The 13,508-nt window shown below is 39.1% G+C and overlaps 1 protein-coding gene across 1 annotated transcript in view; it reads left to right on the forward strand.

Annotated features, from left to right (window-relative positions):
- The window catches only part of FGGY (FGGY carbohydrate kinase domain containing), a 411,751-nt gene extending 399,506 nt beyond the window's left edge, over positions 1 to 12,245 (forward strand). The window contains exon 17 of the transcript XR_013757719.1: positions 12,148 to 12,245. The gene's annotated coding sequence lies outside the window, so the exon portion shown is untranslated. The remainder of the gene's footprint in view (positions 1 to 12,147) is intronic.
- Positions 12,246 to 13,508: the final 1,263 nt, after the last annotated feature.

The following is a 13,508-nucleotide window of genomic DNA, read 5'->3' on the forward strand; positions in this document are numbered from 1 at the left end:
ATAGCCTGGAAAGAAACAGCATCACTCAGACTGGGAATGCACAGCCTGAATCTAATCATGAGGAAATATCAGGAAAATCCAAAATGGGGTGCATTCTATTTTTTTAATGGACTAGAGTCTTCAAAACTGCCTATGTTGTAAAGACAAAGGCTGTGGAAAGTTTCCAAATTAAAGGAAACTAAATAAACATGATAGCTAAAAAGCTTTCAAGGTAGACAAGTATTTGGAAAACTATAGTTGCTTCAGTTGATACCATAGCAAACTCTAAACACACAGACATATACACTCTCACACATCATTTCAGACCAAAGAGATATGGTAACATTGATTCTAGACCTGTTATAGCTGAGTTTGCATAGAGAACACACTGAGGCTTCAGCAAAGTAAGACAGCAGGTAGAAAAGGAAAAATCCAATTGAATGCAGTCAACAAACATCCTTTGGAGTACTTTCTGTGTGCCAGCACTATGCTAAGGACAGAGGTACAGAATAAATAAAACATGGTACCGACCCTCAGGGAGCTCCTGGTCTAATAAGATATAAACAGGTAAATCAACTACCTTGCATTTGGGGAGGGTGCTGCAATGAAGGACACTACCTGCTGCGTAGAGCACAGCAGTCAGAAAAAGAGGAAGAAGAGGAAGAAAGCATTATGGCGTAATGGTTGGGTTCACTTCTTTCTTGCTAATTGAATGACTTGGAGAAAGGTCCTTTGTAAACCTCAATTTCCTCACTTTTAAATGAATATATTAATGACATCTAATTTACATGTTCTAATGAGGATTGAGTGAGATAATACATGTAAAGCACTTAGCACAATTGGCGGGATCAGGCCTGTCCTGTTCCAGGACCGGGCTGCTAGAAGATGCTCACAATAACAATAGTAGACACTGAGAAGCATGACCACATGCTGTGATGAAGGGCAGCTCTGCAGGAAACAGCCCTGCAGGAAATCCAAAGGATATGGAGAGCCAAGGCATGGCCCACGGTGAAGGTGGGTTTGGGCTTCTGATCCAGCAGGCCCAGCAGCAGGAGGAAGTCTAGCTCATTCCTAGGTAGACCCCAACTAGAGCCTGGGCTGGGGACAAGAGAGGATGAGGAGCACCTCACAGGAGAAATAAGATGTAACAGGATCTAGGCAAGATGTTAGGACCAGAATCAAACTTGCTTCCAATGCTAAAGCCTATCAGTTCTTTTTTTTAAAATACTTTTTATTTGTTGGTTTTAGTTACACATGGAAGTAGAATGTGTTTTGTCATATGCATACATAGAGTCTAATTTCCCATGTTTGTGGTTGTGTATTCATATACAAACATAGGAAACTTAAGTCCAATTCATACTGTGAAAGCCTGTCAGTTCTGACTCAGAACCTGGGGCAGGCCTCAGCCAGCTCTCACAAAGTACTGGTGCACACATATCAGTGTGTTTTAGGAAAGGTGGGGACACAAGAATGAATAATTACCAACTCTTTGCCAAATCCTCCCTGTTTGTTCTTTCCAATCCTTACCACAGCATTATAAGGTAGGCAACACTCACCTCACAGTCTGGGGGAGAAATCTGAGGTTCAAAAGTGATAAAACAGGTTGTCCAGAGTCATTCAGGCAGTGGTGGAGATAGGATTTCAACTTACATATATGTCAGTGCAAAGCCTCAGGAGTCAACTGCTGGAGAAGACTCCTGACCTACCACCTGCTTTTTGGTTGCAGGGCTGATGCTGAGGGTGACCAGTCTGGGTGCCGGACAGAGGGAAGGGCTGAAAGACCCAGGTTAATCTGTGAGCCTCAGTCAGTCAGTCAAATCATTCTGCCTCCTGGGATAGTGGTGTGTATAAACCCTGAACACAGTGTCTTGCAGGTAATAGACACTCTACTAACATTGTTTCTACATGGTTCTCTTTGGGCTTCCAGGAAAATCGCACTCCCCCCCCAAAAAAAATCATTCTCATTCTCACTGTAAAAACAGTGTTTGGGGAAAAATGGAAACATCTGTATAGATTTCTACAACTATATGTAGCTGAATAACAAACATCATAATGACTCCAATACCCACCTTCTTCTGTTGGGAAAGAAGCCTTTATTTAATGGACACATGTAAAGTATATTTAGCTTTTATGACTAAGAATTCCAGTGTGGCCAGAGTGGCTTGTGGGATTTTTGTTTTGTTGCCTACTGAAAGCTTTTCTTTCAAGTTGAAGCCAGCCTTACTTAGCAAATCATTTTGCCAAGGAACACACTACAGGATTTTAACTTTGACCAAAAACACTTCCCATATGTGAAGAATATAAATGTGGCATTCTAAGGAGCCAAAGGGAACAAAAGCTTGGGGAGAGAAATGGGGAAGAAAACACAAGAATGAGAAAATGATGTGACGTGCTGCAGACGTATAATAAATAATCCAATCCAATGATGGAGTTAGCCAGTCTAGAGGAGGCATCTGGAAGGGATGCCCCCACCCAGGGACTCCAGATTAAGCAGTTGGTCTTTATATTCAGAGCACGGTCCCATGGTTGCCAGTTGAATTAGGAAATATAAGTATCAAACACATCCCTGGAAACTTCCAGCTTTTTCTAGGTCTAAATCAGCAGGCGAGGGTAACAAGCTGGGACATTTCAGCTTTAAAAGCTACAGGATCTGCTATTTCTCACTGGCCTGAGGATAATCAAGTCATTCTGGTTTACTTATCAGTTCCTTGGCCACTGGCCTATGAGCCACTGAAGGACATCAACTCTCTTAGGGCCTTGTTCCCTACATATAAACAGTTCTTGACTCACAATGGGTGCTCAACAAGTGAACACATACACAAAAACAAGACATTTTTCTGCAAAAAGAATGCCAAAAGTAAAAACATCAAGGAGTTCTCATTTTCAGGTCAAGCAATCTCTGATACGTGTTAATGTGCCTTCACTTAATCGTCAGAAACTTTAAAATGTGATTTGGTCACTAAGGGTTACAAAACTCATGCCTTGTATCTAATGTCTTGCTTTTAGTTTTTTATTGTACATATCACACACATGATAAACATACTTTATTTTGGTTTTGTTTGCAGCTCACGTTCAGAAACTCTTTGCAAATTTACAATGCTGTTACAGACCATTTCCTGCATGTCTTATGGGAAACCAATTGCATCCTCCTTCAGAAATACTCGTTGTTCACTGGGGCCACAGTACAAATACTTATAGAATTCAGGATGTAGTTACAAATAATTACCATCAAAGAATTTAAAATGAAGGACATTATCGCTAAACAAGAAACTAATGACTGAGCAGAGCTGTGTAATGTAATTATACATAAGATGGAACTTCTGATGAATTACAGAAGAATCTTTGTGCTGTCTCATGTCTCCATAAATATACTTAACTGTTATTGACAGTAATAGGAAGACTCTTGAATATAAAAGCTTTGTTTTCCCTTTTATGATTTCTAAAGGGAGAACTTAAAAAGAAAAAGTACATTTTTAAGAAAGGATATTTCTCCCAGGACTTCTGAATATTTGACAGTTCTATTAAATTTGTAACACTAAAGTAACTTAAATAGAAACAAAGAGTTCTGCTAATAAATTTAGGCTTCTAAATTTAGCAATAATTTACCCATTAATTTTGTTGTCAATTTCCATTCTGCACAGAAAATCATTTGAAATTTCTATTAGCATAAATGTTTCTAAAGATCTAATTTTTATTTGCTTAAGTCATGCCTTAAAACTTGATTAGAAATATTTTTCTTATTAAAATCTAGGCTGAGCCTGCCTCCTTACCGTACAATTTTAATATGTGCTTGAAATGCAAAATGTTGTATTCATTAGTGTCTGTTAGTTAGCTACAATCATGCCTACATGATGTCTCCCATTTGAATATTTCTTTACAGTCTCCTTATTCATTGCACATACATTACCTTTTCTGCTCCTCATAGTAAATTGGCGAGGTAGGCCTTACAAAGTAGGACCTCACTTTACAAACACAAAAAAAGAACACATCTCCCAGAGTTTAAGTAACTGGTTCAAGTTTATGTAGCTGGAACACAGATGCAGGACCACTCTGCTGTTTCTTCCTAAATAAATTCAATTAGCTTATTTGCGCAACACAAGATGATTCATTAGTTTGCTAATTGCTGTCTCTTCTGTGCTTCCCCTTGTTAACATGTATAATTATCCAGAAGGCCCTTTCTGATTCTCATTGGTTGAGCAAAGTACTGTACTATTTCCACTGGCAAGCAGAGGTAAATAGAAGAAGCCTTGGGCCATGGAATCATTGAGTCCTAACATCATATCACAGCTTCACTACTTACTAATCTACACCGGGGCATGAATTCATGCAAAGCCAGTTAACTGTCTGTCTCTGTGTTGTATCCATAAAGTTGGAGAAAAGAAAATCTGCCTCATGGCTAATAGGAAGATTCAATGGGATGATACAATGCTTAATATAAAGTAGAAATACAACAAATATCAGTTTTTCTCCCAAAACCAAAAATTATTTTATAGAATTTCTAGAAGCATAGATTCCAGTCAAGTTGGACAACTGTATATCCAATTTCTATAGGTAAAATTTTTATGTTACATCAACAACAGTCAACCATTACTGAAGTATTACTATATAAAGAGTGCGGGGGTACTTCCTGTCAATGTACAACAAGACCAGGGGAAGGAGAGAAGGGACAAAAAAATAAAAATAAAAAATAACTAACAACTGTAGAAAACTTGTGCTAGGTGCCCAATGAGTACCACAGCTGGTGGTGCTCCAGTCTAAGGATGCCAGTAATGTATAATTGTGTCTTCAAAGGCTCACTTGGAAATGATGAAAGCTGAAACATGGCCAACCCTGCCTTTCATAGCTCTGTGAAGCTGCAACCACTAAAGGTCTTTTGCCTGCAGACTCAGCTCTGCCCTATTTCAGAGGCAGGCAGTGTAATAGTTCAGATAAACCCCAACCCTTCTCTGCCAGTGGGTCTGGAATTGGCACTTCTTTCACTATGCCCTGAGCACTTCGGGCCCCTGTCTCGAAACCACAGCCTTCTCCCTTAAAATACAAACATGTTTGTCTAATTTGGCTTGACTCCTTGAAATTGCCACACTACACTTACATCAGGCACAAAGAAAGATAAATACTGAGTCCCCTGACATGCTTCACTGCATTATGCCTAAGCCACTTATCAAAGCACACTCCTCTCATTACATTTCCTCCTACCCATAGCCCTGCTGGACCTAGTCCTCATTTACAAACTCCTTCATTTCCAGCTCCACTACTCCCTTCCAATTTGAATTTCGAACCACTGTCTCCCTGGGTGAAACCTTGGCTATCTTTCAACCAGAGGTTAAACTCTCCTTTCTGCCCCTCTGACTTATAAATCATCTCTCTCACCCTACCTGACCTGAAAAAGCCCTGTCTCACCTTAAGCCATATGGGAGGTTTATCTATCTATGTGCAGCAACAGAAAAGCCAGGTTGTATCTGATTTACCCTTCAGTTTCCCTGCAGGGGCCAAATGTACGTGAAAGGCAACTTAAATGGAACCCTGATACATTATCCAGCTCTTATGAACTCTCTCCCTCAGGGGCCAAATCCAGTTCCCTCTAGTTCTTCCAACACCAATTTGAGCCTTGTTTTAGCCCAATGCAACCTCCCGGAGAGAATCCAACAGTCTTCAAGCACAGTTTCTGACTAGACACACCTTCTGTATTGCCAGCCACTCTGATGTGAGTGGTAGCAATGGAGGATGTGCTCTGAGTTTTTTCTGGCTCCACTGCATGTGACAGTGTTTCATTCTCTGGCCTCCTTGTGGTTAAGAGATCTTGTGACCAGTTCTGTTTAGTGAACTGTGAGAAGGAAGATTGTTATTTCTGGACCAAGTCTTTGATTGTCAGTGTGAGAATCCCCAGCGCTTTTGTTGCTCTTATACAACAACCAGCCACGTTCCAGATGGGGCCTTTTCCTCAGTCTGGGTGCTCACAGTGAGGATGGCTCTGAGCAGAGTCACCATTAACCCATGAACATGGAGCAGCACTGACATGAGCCTTTGTTGATGAAATCACTGAAGTTTTAAGTTTATTTCTTACCTCAGCATAATCTAGCCCATCCTAACTGTACTCCTCATAACTGGTACACCTCATATCATTAGATCCACCCTGATCTACATGCAGGCTAAATTTTCCATGAGCAGAGCAGCTGGCTGGATCTTGCTTGGTACAAATCTGTAGCCAAGTTAAAATCCCCTTGGTTCCAGCCCTGAACAACCCCAATGTGTTCCCTTTCCAGACTGGCATGTGTCAAGATCTCAATCTCACAAGAAACCAGGAGGGCACCCTCTTATTCTATTACAGGATTTCCCAAGAGAATGTGTATCAGTGGGAATGGTGTTTAGCTGCAAGCAATAATAACCATCTGACAGTGCCTTGGATGATAGGTGTTATTGCCTCGATAAGAAATACAGACAGGTAGTCATCAAGTGACATGTAAATTCAGCAATTCCATCAAAGAGTTAGTCAAGCCCTTTTTATCCTACTATGTCCTTGGCCTTGGAAGGCTGACTTGTGATTTCAGGTTTATTACTTCCTAGTCCAAGATGCTGTCACCTCTAGGGCCACCGTGTTTTCACATAACAGCATTCAGCTCATAAGAGGACCTTTTCTCTGTCCATCCTGTTTTTAATTAAGGAAGAGTGTCCTACCAGACTTCTCCTTAGGTCTCAATGGCCAGATTCTGCATTTCAGGCCCGCCACTAGACTGCTGAGACAAGAATGGCTTAGAGTGCTCATGATGTGTTCCCTGGGGGCCTAGGCATTTTGCTATTCCATTGAAATCGTGATTCTGTTGGAGAGAGAGGGGAATGACTGTGGTGTAAGCAGCCAGTAGCATTTCCAGAATAACAGTAAGTTTTAGCTTGAAAAAATAACTTTAGTTAACTAAGTTTGAGAAACCCTGAGTTAAATGGGGTTTACTGTGCCCTGTAGTTTAGTGGTGGAGCATGTAAGCCTAGGATGCATAAGCCTAGGATGCATACACACACCCACACCCACACACCCACACAAAGACAAGTTTTGTTACAAGTTTTATTAGATATTTTCAAATAATCTTGTAATATGCTCATATGCATTGTGAATCTCTTAGAAATAAGCTGTGAACATCTCCCGAACTTCATTCACCCAAAAAGTTTTTGTACAGAGCATTCTGTTGCACTTATAATAGAACCACCATAGAAATTTGGACTCAAAATGACAGAAAACTCTTAATGTTTTCACCTGTGTGGATGTTTTTCTTTCCTATTATCTGTGAATAAGAGATTCATTTAGCAAAGTAATGGCTACTATAAATAAAATTTGGTTGTTTTACCTAAAGTGAAACAATAATATTCATTATTATATCAATTATTATCTTATAAATTAATGTTTTAATTATCAATGTCTAAACTAGTATTAAAAAATAGACTCAAAAAGGACTTTTGGAAATCTGTTATAAAAAGTTTTCAATTAAATTAAATTGTAGTTTCAAAAACACCATGGGCAAAACTTCTGGGATAGTAAGTTTTGGATATTAATTCATATCCCATTTCTTTGTGATCTTTAAAATTTCAAATTTCCATGTATTCTAAGTTTTAAGTCCTTTCCATGCTCTGTTCAGGTAGGAAACTCCCTAGCCATGCACAGCAGCAACCTAAGGCTTTCACTGCCCCATGTCCCTGCCCTCCTTATGCATACCCAAGCCCTAAACCACCCATATATGCATACAACACAGACACCTTGACATATTGTCAGGTCTTTGACGAAAAGAGTGCAAAGCTCTTTCTTTGAGATAAAGCAAATATCAAAGGATAATATAGGTAACATTAGCAATATTGTGACTTATGGAGTTCCTCATACTAAATTTCATGAGATGGATAAAAGTGTTAATTTAAATTCCAACCTTGTATAAAAATTTTACTGTCATTCTTTTGACAATACACTTTTAAGATTTTCAGTATATTTAGTGGTTTTGAAATAAGTTTTTGCGTGTGGTACAAGATAAAAACTTGTTACAGTTAAAAAGGATTTGAAAAAATTCCATAGTTATTTTAACACCAAACATGTGTTTACTTTTTGTGCAAATGTGCAGTTTCCTTTTTGACATCTAAATACTAATTCTTAAGGTATAATTTCCAAAACATATGGTTTAACTGTTCTACACAGGTGCTCTATTGAACTGGAGAACACATTGTGCTTATATGTATTCAAGCATATGTCTCAACCCCACTCTTCTTATAACAAACACTTTGTAGACTTCCTGCTGTTTATGCCAGGAACATGTATTCGGCCTTGATATCACCTGCTCTTTTTAGTAGAAGGATTTACAAGGAAACTCTGGGAGGTTATAAAACCTACAGGAAATAACTGTAAATACAAAGCTCACTTTGTTTTAAAGGTGATTGAGTTAGTAAGGAAGTGGTTAAAAAATCTTTATGGCTGTAAGTGCAGAATGAGATAACAATGGGTTCCTTTTCATTCTTCTCTTACTATCTTACTCTTCCCAGAAACTTTCTGCAGTTATATGAAAATCTGACTCAGTATTTTAAAAATTATTATTTTGCATACCATACTTTAAGCACAGATCTTGTTTTCAACAATATGACAGTCCATGTACCAGAGAGAATAACTAATAATAATCATTACTAATTTTGTATAGTTACCAGGGCAGGCTCTGGTCTTAATCTATATTCCATTTTGTCTTTCCTAGAAATTTCAATGGTCAATACTGTTATCTTCATTTTATAGATGAAGAAAATGAAGCACAGAGAGCTTATATTACTTACTTATATCTATTTGAAGTTCTTAACCATTATTTTGTACCCACTAACAGCAACAATTTTAAGAACCACTTACGAGAATGCAAATTATGTTCCAGGAGCCTTCATTGTCTCACTTCATCTTCATAACCCTAAGAGTAAATAATATCCCTGTTCTATACATGAGAAAACCAAGGTTCCAAGACATTGAATAACTCAGTCCAAGTCACATGCTGGTGAGTGACACTAAATAACATCCCATATGTATCACAAGATATGTTGGACTGAACTGCAGCTGAGGTTTATAAAATATTAGTGACAGGAGACAGACATTGCCCTCATTTGAACTACATGATGGTAGTGTCTGATGACTAGAAGAGGAAAAGGTCGAAACCTCATGAAGAAAAAAGCAAACCACAAAGGATCGTTTTAAGATACAGCCCCCCTTGACCCTTTGAAACAGCTTACAAAGAGTGAGGACTTACCACTGGAGGGGGCTATGTTCTTAATTCTTTACACTTAGTAACAAGCAGCACTGTTAGAAAGGAGCACACTTTTCCTGTAAAAAGCCAGATGGCCATTATTTTGGTGTTGCATGTCACAAGGTCTCTGTCACTACTGCTCAACTTCGCCACTGTAACATATAAGCAGCAGCAGGCAATATGTAAATGAACAGGCACATCTGTACCTATGAGAGCCTGGGAGAGCTCTTCCTTGTCAACCTTCACTGTCAGTCAGGACACAGCCTTCCTCTACACTTATGCCAAGGCATCAGGTACCTCCTGGAGCCTCCATTCCATTGCAAATATGTATCCTGAACAGCTTCTTCATTCTCCCTGACTTGAACTGAATCCTAACTCACTCTTGGCCAAAGACTTTCCATCATTCACTCACCCACTCAATAGACAACAATATATCAAGTGGGAACTTCATCAGTAATAACTAACCTTGCGCTTGGTGGGTATGTTTTACATGTATTAAGCCCTCTGACTCTTGTTTTCCTTTATGGGTCAGAAAACTGAGACCCAGTGCTTAAGAAACATTGCAGTAACATCTCCTAAGTGGCAGAGCCAGGAATGCATCCAGGCTCCAGAACCAAGTTTTATCTCCCATATGTCACTGTTCTATAAATGGATATACAGTAGTGACCACTAGAGAGATCATTCCTACTGATGGAAGAATATGTTTTCAAATTTTCATATTGCGATAATTTTAGTTTTGCAGAAGAGCTTCAAATGGTACAGAATTCCCATATCCTCAGCTTTTCCCAATGATAACATCTCATACAACTATACAATATTTATTAATACTAAGAAATTAACATTGGTACAATATTACTAACTAAGTAAGCTACACATTCTAATAGAATTTCAACACATTATCCACTATTGTTATTTTTATGTTCTAGGAGCCAATGCAGGGCACAACATGGCATCAAAGCATGTCTCAATGTCCCAGTTAATAAATGGGCAAAGGAACTGAGCAGACACTTCACAGAAGAAGAAATATGATGATCAAAGAATATATGAAAAAATGTTTAACATCTCTAGCAACTAGAGAAATGCAAATTAAAACTACATTGAGGTTCCATCTCACTCCAGTCAGAATAGCAATTATCAAGAGTACAAATAATGGGGCTGGGGTTGTGGCTCAGTGGTAAAGACCTTGCCTCAATGTATGAACTTGACACTTTGAAAAAGCATTGATGTATTTTGTAGAAAATCCCTCAAGTTGTTTTTTTATTTTATTTTACTTCTTGTTTTTAGATATACATGACAGCAGAATGTATTCTGGCATATTATACATACATAGGGTATATCTTATTCTAATTAGGATTCTATTCTTGTGGTTGTACATGATGTGGAGTTACTTTGGATATGTATTCAAATGCAAGAGTAGGAAAGTTATGTCTGATTAATTCTTCTGTCCTTCATATTCCCCTCCCCATCCCTTCCCTCCTTTCCCTTTGTCTATTCCAATGGACTTTTATTTTTCCCCTTCCCACTCTCTCTTGTTGTGGGTTAGCATCCACGTATCTGAGAAAACATTCAGCCTTTGGTTTTTTGGGAATGGCTTATTTCACTTAGCATATTTTCCAGTTCCATCCATTTATCAGCATAGTTCCATCTTTCTTTATGGTTGAGTAGCATTCCATTGTGCATATGTACCACATTTTCTTGATCCATTCATCTGTTGAAGAACACTTAGATTGGTCCCACAGTTTGGCTATTGTGAATTGAGCTGCTATAAACATTGATGTGGCTGCACCACTGTAGTATGCTGATTTTAAGTCCTTTGGACATAAATTGAGGAGTGAGATAACTGGATCAAATGGTGGTTCCATTCCAAGTTTTCTAAAGAATCTCCATACTGCTTTCCATAGTGGTTGCACCAATTTTCAGTTCCATCAGTCTTTCTCACCACAATCTTGCTAATATTTATCATTATTTGTGTTCTTTTTTTTTTCTTTTTAAAATATTTTCAGTTTAGAGAGACACAATACCTTTATTTATTTATTTTTATGTGCTGCTGAGGATCGAACCCAATGCCTCATACATGTGAAGCAAGGGCTCCACCACTGAGCCACAACCCCAGCCCCGTTATTTGTACTCTTGATAATTGCTATTCTGACTGGAGTGAGAGGGAACCTCAATGTAGTTTTAATTTGCATTTCTCTAGTTGCTAGAGATGTTGAACATTTTTTTCATATATTCTTTGACCATTCATATTTCTTCTTCTGTGAAGTGTGTATTCAGTTCCTTTACCCATTTATTGAATGGGTTGTTTTTTTGGTGTTACTTTTTTTGAGTTCGTTGTGTATCCTGGAGATTAATGCTCTATCTGAGGTGCATGTGGTAAAGATTTTCTCCCATTATGTAGTCTCTCTGTTCACATTCTTGATTGTTTCCTTTGCAATGAAGAAGCTTTATAGTTTGATACCATCCTATTTATTGATTCTTGATTTTACTTCTTGCACTTTGGAAGTCTTATTGAGGAAGCTGGTTCCTAAACTGACATGATGGAGAATTGGGCCTACTTTTTCTTCTGGCAGATGCAGGGGTTTTAGTCTAATACCTAGATCTTTGGTTCACTTTGAGCTGAGTTTTGCGCAGGGTGAGAGATAAGGATTAAATTTCATTTATTACGTATGAATTCCAGTTTTCCCAGCATTTATTGAAGAGGCTATCTTTTCTTTAATGTGTGTTTTTGGTGCCTTTGTCTACTATGAGGTAACTGTTTTTATGTGGTTTTATACCTGTGTCTTCTATTCTATTTCATTGGTCTTCATGTCTGCTCTTGTGCCAATATCATGTTACTAGAGCTTTAAAGTAAAATTTAAGGCCTGGTATTATGATGCCTCCTGCATCATCAAGTTGGTTTTATTTAATGTGTTTCCATAATTAGACTGGACCCATGGATTTGGGGATGAAGAGCAAACAGACGAAGTGTCCTTCTCATCACATCACATCAAGGATGCAGGCTTTAAACAAGTCATCAGGTGGAGGTAGAAATTTATCATTTCTCTGCTAGATTTCTCTGCTGCAAAGTGACTATTTTTCACCTTTCAGATTCTATTAGAAGTGAGTACTAAGTCCAGCCCACACTCAAAATGATGGGAATTAAACTCTACCTCCTGGAGGAGGAAGTAACTACATTTACCACTTAAAATTCTGCAGGGAACATTTGTCCTTTATTTCCCATTTGTTTTCTTGATCATTTACATCAGTATGAATTCATGGAAGTTTGTTTTATTCTTTAGGTTATAATCCAGTGGTTGCTATTTATTTTTCTACACAAATTGTTCCAAATTTGGTCATTGGGAGGATTTTCAGGTTAACTATCATGTTCTTTCCACATTTTCATTTTGTTTAAGCCCTTCCCTCCATCTTTCTGTCATTACCACCTGCTCTAGGCTCAGCTTGTGTTTTTCTGCCCTAGCCCCCAAATCAGCCACTATTCTTTTGTGGAAGAATAGTGTTAGAAATCAAGATTTCAGGGCAAAACATGCTTTAAGTCCTTTCAGGGGAGCAGCCCTGCCCACACTCCCACTATTCAAGAAGCATCCTGGTGGCCTCACCTACTCATCTTTGGCCCTGAAAGCAGCCAGGAATCCCCACCCATTCTCTTGCTGCCCCAGAAACACTAATGTGGCCCACCTACCCACTCCTGGACCCAGAAAATAGCCAGGAAACCCTGCACCTTTATCTCCAGGAAGTAGTCAGCAAACATCCCTAAATAGTTCAGCCTGCACAGACCCAGTTGAGCAGAATTTCCTGAGTGACCCTGTCCATGGAAACTTCCTAAGAAGCAATCAGTTAGTCCTAGTCATGTGCCTACAAAAAAAAGAAGCAGTTGAGCAGCCTGTTCTCAGAAGCTCAGCCTACTGAGGACATGAGAAGCAAACTCAGCTCAGCCCATTTACTCATAGTCCTAGGAAGCAGATGGACTGACCCCTGAATAAGTAGCCCACCAAAGGTCTTGTGAAGTCACTATACAGCCCTTAGTGACAGAAGCACCACCTGGGTTCACTTGTGTGTTCTCGTCCCTGTATGGCCTTTAGGCACTCACAGGCTTCCACCTCAATTCTTGGCATACTAATGGGATCAGGTGGAGTAAAGCACGTGACCTGTGGAGACTGATGGGTACTGATGGAAACTGATGGGTACCCCGCTAGGTGCACTTCATCCATAGCCAATGAACCTGCCCTATCTATGGGAGTTTCTTTCTAGCTGGTAGCGCAGTCCCTCGACTTCTATGGTATAGGC

This window comes from Sciurus vulgaris (genome assembly GCF_902686455.1).
Source record: "Sciurus vulgaris genome assembly, chromosome: 1".
NCBI classification, from domain to species: Eukaryota; Metazoa; Chordata; class Mammalia; order Rodentia; family Sciuridae; genus Sciurus; species Sciurus vulgaris.